Raw genomic sequence first — 12,509 nt, forward strand, 5'->3', positions numbered from 1 at the left:
ATAATTATGAAATTCAAGAAATCATCCTGGAAATAATATGAACAATAATGGTTTTAGGTTCTTAATGTATTTGACACTAGAAACAACACATGAATAAACATATACCTGATGTGCAATGTTGAGTATTACCCAGGCACATTGGGGTATACATCATAAATCCATTATCAGAAAAATCAACCACATGGGACACGCCAAGGACCATATAGGAATATTGATGTGTTCTCACCAATGAGCAGGATCCATTCATAGAAACAATTTTGAGTTTAGAGTTATGACAAGTACCATTACACGATGTCCTCTCTTGGCCAATGCTTTGGGTAAAGTTCTAGCAACATCTCCAACTTCACCTAAATGAAAACATCAACCAATTTAAGCACCAAGAATAACAAGTTCAAATTTCAAACAACTCATGTAATGGTTAGTACTAGAAGGTAAGTTTCTTCAAAACGAAAGGTCAGAAGAACTGATTGAGAATGATGTGAAACCAAAAAATTAACCTCCATTGTCAAAAATATAAATTTTCAATAAAGATGATTTCATTCAGTCAATGTGAAACAAGCCATGCCTGTTTTAGACCATGGCGCGCATTCTGCAGCTACCACTATGACATTCATGGCATCTGGACCAGAGAGTCGACGATTTCTTGTTTTGGCAGAACTCCTTGTTGATTGTTTGATATTTGTGCATATGCTTCTGCAGAGACTCCAAGGTTCTCATATTTATTGAAATAAGATTCTGGCTCTTCAGCGAAACATATGCCAGTCTAAGTGGGGGAGAATTGTGAGAGGCTGAGATTGGGAGATAGGCGAGGAAGGGGGAACAGCTAGGAGAGGTTGAGATTGTCCAAAAACTGCAGGCTAGTGTAAGTTTATAAGCGGTCGATGTTCCTGTGACATATGCTTTTGAAAAAATAGAAGTTGGTTATGCGTGCGGCAACGACAGCGGCCGCGGCAGCAGCAACATCGACGGCAGCCTCCCAACTCGATCAGGCCGGCGGACACGGCGGTTGCTGCAGGAGGCGATCTGGGACGGACGGCGGAGAAAGAAGAATAAAAGAGACTAGGGTTACGATTCAGTATCTGTGTCCTCGTTTTGGGCTGGGTTATAGCCCAAATAACCACCAAGTAATGAAATTTTACTATGGGACAAGAAAAAGACGTAACTACTAAGGGTGCCTTTGGTTTGCACGTTTTCTATTTTTATTTTTTGGAAAACGCACATTTTCTAGGAAATAGAAAATAACTTTTAATCATTCTCTATTTTTCCAGAAAATGATATCTATTTTTTTAGAAAACAGATATGAAAAATACAATCCAAACACCATTTTTAAGAAACGCGCATTTTTCAAAAAATGAAAATAGAAAATGTGCAACCCAAACGCACCCTAAGTTTTTACAGCATTTTACCATCAGGTGTACGTGGAAATTTGAAATTATCAAAAGATATACCCTAGTTTTGTATTTGCCAAACCCACGTTAAAAAAAATGTAAAATTTCTTTTGTACACCTCCCATCAACATCATATTTCGCCATCCCATTTTCTCAGACATCCGAAGCACATTTGAATTATTTTAATTTAAAAATTTTATTGATGGTTCGGATGTTAATGGCGTCAACATCTTTATCCCTCCCTCTCTCAACGAATGAAAGCCTCGCGCTTTTCTTAACTCTCTGATAGGAAAAAATCTTTCGCTCTTTTTTAGTTGCGAGATCGTCCCCACACCGAAAGACTACGTATCTTCGTGGGTCCATCAGGCGACATCAACGGTTTCCAGCGAAAATCCACACTAGTCCCATCTCTATAGTGAAGATTTAAAGTTTCTATCAATACTCTCCTTTCACAATGGCGGAAGGAAGTGGGTTGGATGTTTCATCCTTTGTTGTTAAATTATCTGCAAATGTATCACCTTCGAAACTATCAGATTTGCAAAGGCCCAACCAGTGTAGACAGAAATTGCATTGGAACAGCGTGTTAGGTCACTTTAATAGTTTTTATGAAACATCCATAAAGAAAGGAAGACATCATAGATGTATTATTTTACATAATCAATACATAGCACTGATCAAATAGTCCCCCTTTAGTATTTTCTTGGACATACAAGATATGTAACATATTCGTAGTATATTAGTCAATATTTCAAAATTAGGAATCAACTTCTCAAACATTTAGATTTTCAGGTACAACGTGAATTTGAAGCACGAAGTAGTAGTTTAGTAAAATAAAATAGTTTGAAAATCTTAATATTTATTTATGTTAATCAGCTGATGGCCATGGTTATTGGGATATCATGACAAACGAGGGCCTGAAATGATCTCATATCAGGCTCAACGTGGATCTAATATGATAGCATATCAGGCCTAACATTGGGTCTAACATGGGATCATTTTAGGCCCTTGTTTACCATGATATCATCCTATATAATATTGATCTTGTCGTAGAAAATTACTAATCATTAAAGTTTTTCAGGTGTACTGGTTGCCTTTACAAGAAGAGGTGTTTCTTTGTTGCTTGGTATTGTAGACCGAGGCGCTTCAGTTTTGATCAATTCAACTAAAGCATCGGGTGACTGATTAGCGCGCAACTATCATTTGTGAAGGATCAAATTAATTCATTTATACTCAACCGAACCCCTTAACCTACACTAAGATAGTATAGTAGAGGAACGGGTCGTCTCTCACGTGGAACCAATGGTAGGACATTTGCTCTCAAACGAAATCGAATAATGGGGATTTTGTTTTGGAATTTCTACAACTAATGCAAATAAGGAAATCCTAACTAACTAGCAAATATGAACTCACAACGTGGTGTCACTCTACGTTGTGAGGATCCTTTCTAGAAAAGAAACATGCATAAAGAAAGCAACAGTTAAACAAAGACAATTAACTAACAACTTAACAACAATTAAACAAAACCTAATTAAGCATAAGTGTTAAACTTGTACCACATTGTCACCCTATGATACAAGATCAACAATCATACTTAAACGAAACTAACATGCATAAATGAACTAAACATAGTGCAATCTATCAATCTAAGAAGCAATAAAAAACATAACAACCTAATTAAGCAAGAAAGTAAACTACATTAACCTTAAACAATTAACATGAAGGAAAACTAACAACTAAGCAATTCAAACATGAATCAAAACATTAACTAAAATATCCAAAATGCATAAGAACAAAGACAAAACAAATCAAACAAGGAAACAAACTAAGTTAATCGCCAAATCCACTCCTCTGCGATCATACACCCATTCAGTTACCCTTCGCCGTCACACAAAGGTCCCAGATCTGGAACGCCATCACTGGTGAACAGCACACAACGACTGCCCCTGATCACGACCAGCTTGCTTGACTGATCTGCCGGAATTGGAGTGCTTGTGCTGGAATTGGAGTACTTCTGCTGGAATTGGAGTATGCACTGAGATGGAACCTTCTGTTTGCGGAACACTGTCACCAGAAGATCCAACAACGTCAGTGATGAAGTTGAGAAGAAGCTCGCTGGAGAATAAGGCACAGTCGGATTCCTCTGCTGGAATCCTCTGCTTTCGGAACGCCATCCACAGGAAGATGTCCGCTGAGGTAGGAATGAAGAAGGAATACCTTGCCGGAGGAGAACGCTCCGCCGTCAAGAGAACCCTAGACCCACACTGCTGTCCGCTCAAAGAGACCGCCGGAGCTGCTGTCGTCGCCGAGTTGAGCAGATCGGAGAAGAGGATAAATGGATGTGGAGGACCGGCCGGCGGCAGTGAAGGTAAGGAAAGAGCCGCCGGCCGGTGGTGAGGAAGAAGAAAGGAAGAGAGTGGCTAGCGGTGGATGAAATCGCGTGCCCTAGCCTAAGTCGCGAGGAATAGAAGTCGCGAGCAGGAGATAGTGAGTTCTGTTCGTCCGCGTGAAGGTAAGAAAAGGTAGCTTTTCTCTCATGCGATCAGGGCCGTCCATCTTGATGAAGGAGGTGGATGAAGATCTAGTCGTTTGATCTTGTTGATGAAGAGATGAGTGGTCCGGATCAAATTGCCTTCTTGCTTAGATCCAATGGTCTATATCATTTTAGATCTGGATCATGGGTAGAATGCTTAGATCAGAATGAAGGAGCAAGATCTCTCTTGATCTAGATCAATGGTCCACACTGATTCAACTTGATCTCCTTCATTTGACCTCCAAATTAGACCAAATTCGATCCGACTCAACCTTAATCCATGGGTCTTTGAATTTACTACAAAACCACATAAAAAATATGAAATTAAATTTCACAATTTGTAGAAAATTTAAAATTAAGTCCAAAATAGATTCTCCTACAAAATGCAATATAACCATAAAATTAAGCATGAAAAGATAAAAATGTCAAAAATAAGAGCCAAAATAATACACCAAAATACTCATTATCAGTGACCTCTTTCTAACTTATTTCTCAAATAAAAAAGAAGCTATCATATCAAGAATTGAGGAGTTACTTAAATTTTATATCAATCGTGTTAAACATATGACGATATTTTGTTATTTTGCAAATTCTACATTTTGTATATATTTGTTTGTGTCTTATTTTCTTCTAGTACATATAAGATCTTTTTATTTCTTATACATATAGTAGACGATTTTGAGAATCTTGTTAGATTCAACTGGACTGAAGTCATCCATGAATTTATGACTCAATAATTACTTAAGATTTGGGGCATATTTTCATCAACTTAGATAATGCATTCCAACACCAACCTCCCTTAGGTAAAGGGCTTTGCTGGTCTTTTGGCAGTGACTTTATTTTCGATGTTAAATTTAACAATATTTTGCAGACATGTATAAATATCTAACATTTATCATGATGAATCAGACATGATTTTTGAAGCATGTTCTAATCTAAAAATCATACAAAATTGAAGGAGCACAAATAAATAAGTGGAGGAATATTCCTTCACATATAAGTAAGGTGAGGGATTTATTCCACCGAGTCTTATCTGAAAAGGAAAATTTTGAATACTGTCACTTTAGTTAGGTTAATATGCCTTTTTTAACATTTGATTTAATAATTTGATAGGTTATAATTGACCTAATCCCTACCCAATATGAAAAATTATTGATTGAGAACTTTGATTTCGTTGATAACATTCAACGTCCAATAGAGACATTACAATTTGAAGACAACAAAGCATGAAGCCAAAGTAATCACTACAAGAAAAAAGCTAAACAACAACGCTTTTTTGCCGTTGTCGTATGTACTTAAAAAGTGATGTTGTAGATGGTGTTGTAGAAAGTCATATCAAAGACAACGCTTTAAAAGCGTTGTGGTTGGTCACAAAGACAACGCTTTTTAAGCGTTGTCTTTTCGTCTTAAAAAGCGTTGTTATAGATGCTGTTGTAAAAATGCACATATCAAAGACAACACTTTAAAAGCGTTGTGGTTGGTCACAAAGACAACGCTTTTTAAGCGTTGTCTATTCGTTCTTAAAAAGCGTTGTTAAAGATGCTGTTGTAAAAATGCACATATCAAAGACAACGCTTTAAAAGCGTTGTGGTTGGTCTCAAAGACATTGTTTTTTAAGCGTTGTCTTTTATTACTTAAAAACGTTGTCTTTAATTTTAAAAATAGTGTTTTTTAAGCGTTGTCCAAATAGGCAAAATTATAAAAATACTCAAAATTTACATATAATTGAATATCCACAACCACAATCATTTTTATAATAAGACTATTTAACAAATAAATAAAACTTTATATTATACAAACAAAATGTATACATATTGATCCACAAATTAAATTTGTATCATACAAGTTATCCTTAACTTCATGACAATAATTTTTCAAACACACAAGTTTTACAAAACCTCATCATTGACTAACCGCTGTTGTTGGTGTCCATCGCATGGAATTGCTTCTTTAAGTCCAACAATCTCTTCTTCTGAAAGGCTTTCAGCTATCACTCTTAGAGCCATCTTCTTCAACTTGTCATCAACACACCTGGGGTTGTAGGCAATCAAGAAATTTTGTATGAAAACTTTCATACATGTAAATCTCGTACTAAATAATATGTCAATGTTATATATACATGTAATTCATACCGTAAGTGTGTTTATATCGTAACTGACAAGTTTTCTTTAGGGCCAACTTCTACTCAAGCTCTTTAAACACTGCATCAAAATAAAAAAATTGGCATTAGTTCTGTGCTAAATGAAAATCATATTTAGAGGAAAAAGCGGGAGTGTTGTAGATGGATATATTAACCAAGCATATTAATGTTTGACCTGTCTTTACAAGTTCTAAGCATATATATTAACCAAGCATATAACCTAAGAGGAATAAGTTACAAAATGCTACTTGATGTTTGACCTGTCTTTATTGGATTTTGCGGCCCCGGTCTTCTTGTAGCCAGGCACAATGTAATACTTGATGTTGTTTTTTTTTATTCATTCTACATTTGTCGTAACCCTTTTGTTTATGCTACGACTAGTAGACTTCGCAGCCGAAGGAACAATGAGTCATTGCGTCTAGTAATTCGCATGAGATTGTAAAGTTGTCCAAATGTTACTTCGTGTGGAAGGCCTATAATGGCAATGACAAATGGGAAGCAAAAGGTTGTATGGCGTACCTCCACTTATCATTATCGATGTGTTGAGCAACACTCCTATTAAGTTGATTGCCCACATCAATGTGTTACTAACCGATCATTTTGTAATCGGTGAAAGAGCGCCTTTCTCCATTCCAATTCTACAAGCAAAATCTTCCTTAATTCAATACTCTGCTCGGTCCATAAGGATCGACAGAAACAGGAGTTTTCCAGATCTTGGGTTCAAAGGCTTCCTATAGGACCCTAGAAGCTGGAAAGCTAAAAGTCCATTTGCCATTCCATAAATATTTGGAACAAAGCCTACGTGATGGAACCCATGAGCAGTTGCTCAAATCTCTAGTATCCCAGCCTCATTTGAAGTATCTTAGATGAAGTACAAATTCAACTTAGCATGAGCTTTTCCGTCTATATCTACCTTCGCCATCACATCCTTGCATCTCATTTCAGTCAGCTGAAGAAGTGCACAGCTCTTAGACCAAGATAATATCATCTTGTATGCAGTATTGCATAGATTAATTATTAATGGGCATAATTTCGGCAATAGTTTCAGGTTGTTCTTTCTGTAGCATAATAATTTAATAGATAGATTCATAGAATATTCGCATAACACAATCAACAACCTAACATAACCCTAAACCCTAATACCCTCAACCTCTTTGAGGTATGAGAACCAAAAAGGGCTAGTTAAACAGTCCACTTCCTCGTTCACAATGTTCTCCGCATAAACTGGACTAGCAATTCTCCAACAATATCCAACAATACCGCATTTAAATGTGACATTGACTTGAACACTTGTAGTATTTCTTCTCCAAGTTTCCTGTTACATTGGTTACATTGGTGAAAATTGAAAAACATCCAGTAAATGAGGTAAAATATTAGCAAAGGCCCCCAAGAAAGTTGTCCATATCAAATTTCTTTAAAAAACAATAAAAATGTGAACTACCCTGAGAGCAAAATTCTGGAACCAGTCAAAGTACAAGACACTTGCAAACTAAAATTCAACCTTCAGCTATTTTTTGTGAGCTATTAATTGTTTCACTGCGAATGTGAAAAATGAGAGATGACATATTATAATTTCACAGCATAGACTCCAAGGGAATAAAACTTTTAGAGAAATTGCAGATGACATTACTAAACTTCTTTGAACGGAATATGGTTCAGTGGATAAGCAACCAGAACACAATAAGGTCACAGCATCCAGCACAATTAAATAGCAATCTAGCAAGTAGTATGAAGTACGAAGAAACGCAGATAACAAGATAAATGGCCTTGCCGATCAAAGGCGAGATATGACATCTTTAACCTCGGCAGGTGTATATAGATGGTAAGTAGGAGCCACCTTTGCAATGTCAACATTATTAGGGGTTACCTGTTAATGCAAATGAGTAATTAGCAATGTAAAAGTTGCAATACTCTGCAATTTATGTAAAACAAAATGAAACCCTAGAACTGGATCCTTAAGCATCAGTCCAATTTACCCGTCTAATACAAAAGTACCCAAAACATACATTCAGGTCAGCTGGTACCAGATTGAATAGTGTATTCTCTCTTTATCATATTTAAATGCAGTGTTTATATGATTTAGAAGTAAACATCTAAGCACACCCGATTAGTTTATCCAAATAGACCAAGTAATAATTCATTAACCAGGAGCCTGAATGAACCTAATCCAGGTTTGATAACAGGGATGCCTTATCTATCTTCTAAAGCAGGTAGATACAGAAAAACCACAAGAAATATACCTTTTCGTCCATGACTTGTTTCAGGATGGAAAGAGCTATAGTTTCAGCTTCCAGAAGGGACAGGTCCTGGATAAACAAGCGCCCTCATGAAATTATTCTCATCACCGCCACCACAATACCACAAACAGAAAATTACTATAGATCTAAGTAGCCACAATAGAGAAGGCTGCCGTCAAAGCAAATTTGCCTTGCACAGCCATGTATATCTAAAATTGCCATAGTAGCTACCTTGTTGTATTGCTCTTGAAGAGAACTATCAGCTCCTTCGGATCCAGATCCTATTGCTTTTGCATTGCATTGCCAGAATGTGCCAGATGGATCGGTATAGTACCTGCAATTTATAGCATGTAACATTTGAAGCAAAACATTGAAATACAGGACTACATAGCAGAGACTGTGTAGGAGAGACTTCAGATTTTACCAGATAACTTCTGACATTTGTAATATCGAGCAGAAACATTAACATACGAAAAGGTCCAGCACAATAATACATATGCACTAGAATATTTGTATCTCCTAAAGAGTGATCTCTGGGAAGAATCGTTTAGGACACAGGAAGATTATGTTAATAGTAGTAAACAACCCACTAGGACAATAAAATCAGTTCCCTAATAGGAGGGTTTAACGTGAAAATTTTATACATTTTAGCACTTCAGACACTGTAGCTTTTTGAGGAAATAAAATATTATCAAAAGGATTGTGTCCACCCATCCTTGTTCATCAGCTTGGAACCTTTGAAATGAAAGCTGCATTGGGTACATGGAAAAAACAACAAAAAGGGAGGATAAATGATAGCCACCAACCTAATTGTTCACAAATATCTGTATAAGTTATTAAGGGTGTTCATAGAAGTCGATCCTTTAGCCGTGTCTATTAGATGGTCAAATCTAGGCGCCAACTCAAAATGTTGGCGTCCAAGTGTTAGTGTTCAACTACTTCTGATTTTCTTCATCTTTGAATTGTTAAATACATAGGGTATTTATAGGGAATACTCAAGATGTATCTAAATAAATACATGAACCAATATTAAATGACATACATTCATCATCCGAAGAGTCATTCATGAATCCTCCAATATTCATGCTCCAGATGACCATACATTAGATTATAAGTCCAATTAATTTGATTGCAAGGTTGTAAACAGTCCTTGAGGGCTATTGATAGTGATTCCAGTACGTACTGGAAAATAATGGAACAAATCTATGAAACAGCTATCAAGGGATTCACTTCAACTTTCCTAAACCAAAGAAGAAACAGATGGATTACAAAAGAAAACAATTTGCACAATAAAACTAAAACTTAAAAAAAGCCTAAAAAAATAAATAAAAAAAAAATTGTTAAAAAGTTCACTGAAAAAAATATAAAAATAAAACAAATGCAACTGCAAAAAAAAAAAAAAAAAACTAGTATCCAATTAACTTTTTTTTATACTTTCAGATCAAAAGGTCAAATTTATATACTTTGGTTCATGTTCAAGCAAGAGGATAACAATCTCATCGATAGTTAGTATTTCCTTTTAATATAGAACACTAAAAAGAAGGAATATCAATGATGAAACAAACCTGAAAATGCGAGCTACTGAGGCAGCGAGCAATCTGCTTGAACAAGGTAATCATGCAGCGTTGGAACTCTGTCGTGAGCATCAAAGACCAAATATTACCAAATATTAAGATCACTGACAAACCAAATAATACCTTATTTTTAACAGCTATCTAGAGGATCTGGCTTTTTGACTTGAAGCTGGTTCAAAGAAGACAAATCAAATATACAAATACTAAGATGAAAGCATAATGAAGTAGTTAACTTTTTCTACTTTACCTGATTATAAGATCTACAGCTTCTTGCTCAGTATTTTGCTGCACGAGTAATTATTAGAAAAACAAACCCAATAGTGGAACAAAAGCTAGATAAAGAAACTAGATAATTTACACTGACAGAACTTTATAGAATAACATATAATACAGTGCTTTGTACTTGCATATTAATCCAGAAAACATCCTTTCACCTAAGTGACAATTTTTCCAAAACATCATCATTCACAAAACATCATCATTCACTAAAAATTTTCACAAGTTTTTAAACTTCAGTGACAACTTTTCTTTGGGGTCAATTGCTCAAGGTCGATCTGGTAACTATGCACTGCATCAAAAAAATTGGCATTAACTATGATCCCACCAAAAAAACCACCATTCCATGAACTTAAATCTAAATAGAATTATGGCAACTATCATTCCATACCTATTCATAAATATGATCTTGTATGCACTCCGCCAACTCGGACCGAACCTCATCAATTTGTTCACGAGAGTACCCTATTTTTGTGAACTGTGAGCATACACAATTTATGTTAATGGAAAAATAATCAACACTGATCACTTTGTAATTTTAAATAGTTTATGTCAAATAATTTGAGATAAGCTAAATAATGTTACTATTGATTGCAGTGAATATCTCTCAATAGTCTCAACTTCTTCAATAATTTCTCTCATAAATCGCATCACAAAAAAATCACATTGTTTCGCATCCGGTTGTTGAGGAGCCTATATATAGTAATTAGAGTCAAATTGTTAATGAAAATTATACACATTACAATATATGTTAAACAAAAGTACACATACCTTAACTACTTCCCACTTAACATTTTTCCTACCTTTCCTTCCCTTGGTTGAATTAAACAATTTTAAGGCCCTTCATACGTTAAGAATATTTGTTAAATAAGATTTTTATTATAATAAATATTTACTAAAAGAAATCTGAACTCACATTTCCATTACGTATTTTGAATCATCATCGCGAATGCGACAACTTAGGGAATCCAGCAGGTAAATAGCATCCTTGTAAGGTTCAATAACACTAAGATTCCAATGGAAACTAGGCAAATACATAGGATTAGATCATAAAATTGAATAAATTATCGAAAGGAAGCAATTGAAAGTGATGTTTTACTTCTTGCTTACCTGACATTACATGGTACTAACACTAGTTGATCTGTTGATGCACTTGTCAGCTTATCTGCTAAAAGAGTTGCCCTTTGATTCAGGGTTTCAAGCTTAACTGATTTGTCTTGTGCCGTTTTTGCCAGATATGGGAGTTTGTGAGGATTCATAAATCTGAATTTCTTTGTCTTGGTATCTTTCACCATCTTTTTATACAGACACCTATCATTGCAAAGAAAAAAAATATTTAGATACTAAATAATAAAATTTAGATACAAAACACTCATAATAAGTTGGAAAAAATAATGATCACTCATAACACTAAGTTATGGCTGATGATAGTAACATCCATACATGAGAACTTACTATGAACAGTCTTGCATATTAAACATACCAGAAATGTATACATGCAAATTCTTTTATTTCTTGAGGACAAGCACATTTAAGATACTTAAAAATATACAAGAAAAAGATATGAGCAAAGTACTTCCTGTCTAGAAGAACAAATGGCGGAAGGCAAACATTAAGGGTTGAAAATGAATGAGCTATATTTATGTAAAGTGTACCACATCAATTGATATTAGTAAACCTCTCAATAGAAATGATGAACTATTAACTTAATGAGAATAACATGGTATGAGAAAATTACTAGAAGTTGAATTTTTCAAGAGTAAACTTGTTCACACAACAATATTAGTAAACTTCTTGCAGTTCAAATCAGGGATTTTCTGTCTTGCTAGATATTAGAATTTCCCAGCAAACATAAAGCAATGCAGTAATTTCCCAGCATAAGTAAAGCAATGCAGTTGCAACTGAGAAAATAATATTTAGATACTAAATAATAAAATTTAGATACAAAACAATCATGTGGATTAAAAAATAATGATCACTCATAATAAGTTGGTGAAATTGTAACAATAAACCATAATAAGTTGCTAAAATTGGGAAGCAAACATGTGATGAAAAAGTTGCTGAAATTGCTTAAATAAACTTACTTACCATATGTAGGCAACGATCAAATTTCTTGAAATTGACTCCAAATGATACAAAGAATTGATGTCCTCAAGGTCAAGAAAAAGTTCACAATTTTCATCAAACACTTCATTATCTAAGCACATTGATATACATTTTCCTCCATCTAGAGCATGCTTACTGTAACAATATAACATATGTAATGCTCTTGGGACACTTGTTGACAAAGTAGGTTTTGATTTTTTTCGTTCAAACTTCTTCCTTCTAGGCTTCTAATAATTTCAAATATAAACAAGTTAGATA

General features: G+C 35.0%; 1 long non-coding RNA gene across 1 annotated transcript; it reads right to left on the reverse strand.

The window, feature by feature from the left end:
• Positions 1-8,305: 8,305 nt before the first annotated feature.
• On the reverse strand, positions 8,306-8,848 carry LOC122021753. The gene is made up of 2 exons (XR_006122636.1): positions 8,527-8,848; positions 8,306-8,364 (listed from the first exon to the last, which is right to left on the reverse strand). It is a non-coding gene; the product is annotated as an uncharacterized LOC122021753 (long non-coding RNA).
• Positions 8,849-12,509: the final 3,661 nt, after the last annotated feature.

The sequence above is a fragment of the Zingiber officinale genome, chromosome 9A (genome assembly GCF_018446385.1).
Source record: "Zingiber officinale cultivar Zhangliang chromosome 9A, Zo_v1.1, whole genome shotgun sequence".
NCBI classification, from domain to species: Eukaryota; Viridiplantae; Streptophyta; class Magnoliopsida; order Zingiberales; family Zingiberaceae; genus Zingiber; species Zingiber officinale.